Genomic DNA, 3,187 nt, shown 5'->3' with positions numbered 1-3,187 from the left:
GAAAAAATCAATTTTTTTGAATATTGCATTTTTTTTTAAAAAACTCTCATAAAATCTTCTTCTTCTTCTTCCCAGCTTTTTCCCATTTTTTATGGGATGGGGTCGCCGTTTCGGATGAGCCGTTTCCATCTATTTCTATCTTGCGCTTCTGCCTCATCATTCCCTTCTCATGTAAATCTCCTCTCACACAGTCCTTCCATCTCTTTCTTGGTCTCCCTCTCTTTCTTCTTCCTTGCACCTCCACTCCCATAGTATGTCTCCCAGCGTGGTCCTCATCTCTCCTCAACAGGTGTCCATACCATCTCAGCCTCCCCTCCTGCACTTTCTTTGATACTTCCACCACCTTAGTTGACCCCCTTATGTAGTCATTTCTGATCCTATCCACTCTTGTTACCCCAGACATCCACCTAAGCATTCTCATTTCTGCCACATCCATCTTCTTCTGCTCTGCTTTTCTCATGCTTGCTGTTTCCGTACCATACAGCATTGCTGTTCTTACCACCGTCTTGTGAAATTTTCCTTTTAACCTAAGCGGCACTCTTTTGTCACAAAGAACTCCCGAGGCCGCTCATCCAGTTGTTCCAGCCTGCCTGTACCCGATGTACTTCTTCTTCCATACTTCCTCCAGCGTTAACAAAAGATCCCAATACTTAAACTTATCAACTCTCCTTATTTGCTCTCCACCAAGCTGAATACTTTCTCTATCATCCCCTCAGTGGTGGTTACACATATATTCTGTCTTGGATCTACTTATTCTCATTCCTCTGTCCTCCATACTTGTCTCCATCTTTCCAATTTCACTTCCAGATCTTCCCTGCTCTCTGCACACAGAACAATATCATCCGCATACAATATGTTCCATGGTACTGTCTCCCTTACTTCCTCTATTATAACATCCATCACTATGTTAAAGATAAATGGGGCTCAGAGCCGACCCCTGGTGTAATCCTACTCTCACCTCAAACCTTCTGTCTCCCCAACACTGCTCCTCACTCTGGTAAATACATTCCGGTACATCTCTTGTATCAATCGCACATACTTCTCTGGCACATCTTCTCCCTCAGGCTCCTCCATACCTCTTGTCTCGGACTCTGTCATAAGCCTTTTCAAGGTCAATGAATACCATATGTAGGTCCCTTTGTCTTTCCCCGAATTTCTCCATTATTTGCCTCAGACAAAATATACCATCTGTTGTTCCCCTTCCCTTCATAAATCCATCTGCTCTTTACCTATTTGTACTTCTTCTCTCAGTCTAGCATCTACATCCTTTCCAGTATCTTCAAAGTGTGGGACATCAATTTAATGCCCCTATAATTACCACACTCTTGGACATCGCCTTTCCCTTTAAAAATTGGGATCAATATACTCCCACGCCACTCATTTGGTATCTTTTCCTGTTCAAGGATCTTTATCATAAGATCGTACAGTATATCCACTCCTTCATCTCCTAATGCTTTCCATGCCTCCACCGGGATCATGTCTGGTCCGGTTTGCCTTCCCATTCTTCATCTTCTTCAGTGCATTTAGTACCTCTTGCCTAGAAAACCTCATTACCATGCCAATGTTTCACTTGCCCATCCTCTCTTATTAGTCTATTATTTTCTTCATTTAACAACTGTTCGAAATATTCTTTCCATCTCTTCACAATGTCTTCCTCCTTTCTAAGCACTACACCCTCTTGATTCTTTATTTGTTTGATGTGTGTTATATCTTTGGTGCTCTTATTTCTAGCCTTTGATAGCTTCATCATCTTCTTTAATCCTTCCTTTGTCCCCAGCTCATTATACACATCATCATACGACTTTGCTTTAGCTTGGGCTACCACCTTTTTCACCACCTTGTTTTTCTCTCTGTACCTATTTCTGTCTTCCACGACTGTGACTCTTCCCATCTTTTCTTTGCCTCCTTCTTATCTTTTACTACTTTCTCAATGTCTTCATCCCACCACCAACTATCCTTTTCTTCCCATATGATACCAGATGTCTCTCCTAGCAGCTCCTTTCCATGCCTTCTTATTTACTGCTAGCATTTCGTGCCCACCCAATTCTTTGAACATCTTTCAATACCCTATATCAATATCCTCCCAAAACCCTCCTCTTAAATTCTCTCTTCTTATCCCCTTCCTTCTGTAATTCGTACCATTTAATTTTCCTTATCCCTTTAGCTTTGGTTTTTTCTTTCCCTTTTCAACTTCAAGTCCATACATAGCAGCCTGTGTTGGGGGCTACATGGTCGCCTGGAATAACTTTTGCAGTTCTTGACCTCCACCAGATTTATCCTTTTATACAAGAAATAGTCTATCTGGGAGAATCTTCCCCCACTCCTATATGTTATTAGGTGTTCCCTTTTCTTCTCAAAAATGTGTTTACTATTGCCATGTCGAATGACACAGCAAAGTCCACTACACTCTCTCCTTCTGGTTTCTCTCCCAATTCCATGGCCCCATGCACCCGCCCAATCGCCTCATTTTCACTTCCGACATGGCCATTCAAATCTGCCCCAACTATCACCCTCTCATGCTCTTCCAGTTCTTGCATTATTCCATCCATGTCTCTCCAGAAATTTCCCTTCTCTTCTTCTGTGCAACCAACTTGTGGTGCATATGCGCTTATAATATTCAGAATCTCTCCTCCATAACATATCTTCAATCTGATGATACGGTCATTCTTTCTATGCACTTCTATTACCGAGTTCTTTAGTTCACTAGACAGTACTATGCCAACTCCATTTCTACCTTGTTTATTTGCTCCACTATAATATAGCTTATATCCATCTCCCAACTCTTTAGCTTTATTTCCTTTCCACCGCGTTTCTTGCACACACACCAACATCTACTTTCTTTTCTCATCAAGTCAGCCAATTCTCTACCTCTCCCAGTCATGGACCCAACATTTAGCTGACATACTCTGAACCCAATGTGAGCTCGCTGCTTTTAAGCTGCACCGATCCTGATGCAGTAGCCCTCGCCTTACCACAGAGTTAGGGCGATGTCTCTGTGCGTCGTTTACGGAGTACGCCCTAGCATTACCTCTTTCCATATTTCGGCTCATTCCATTTTTGGTTTTGGCACAGATTTTTACAGCCGGATGCCCTTCCTGACACCACCCTCCCTATTTATCCGGGGCTTGGACCGGCAACCATAAGGACTTGGTTGCCCCCCCAGGTGGCTAGGTTAAAAAATCTTCAT

Source organism: Macrobrachium nipponense, chromosome 43, assembly GCF_015104395.2.
Source record: "Macrobrachium nipponense isolate FS-2020 chromosome 43, ASM1510439v2, whole genome shotgun sequence".
Taxonomy (NCBI): domain Eukaryota; kingdom Metazoa; phylum Arthropoda; class Malacostraca; order Decapoda; family Palaemonidae; genus Macrobrachium; species Macrobrachium nipponense.
This window is presented reverse-complemented; position numbering follows the sequence as displayed.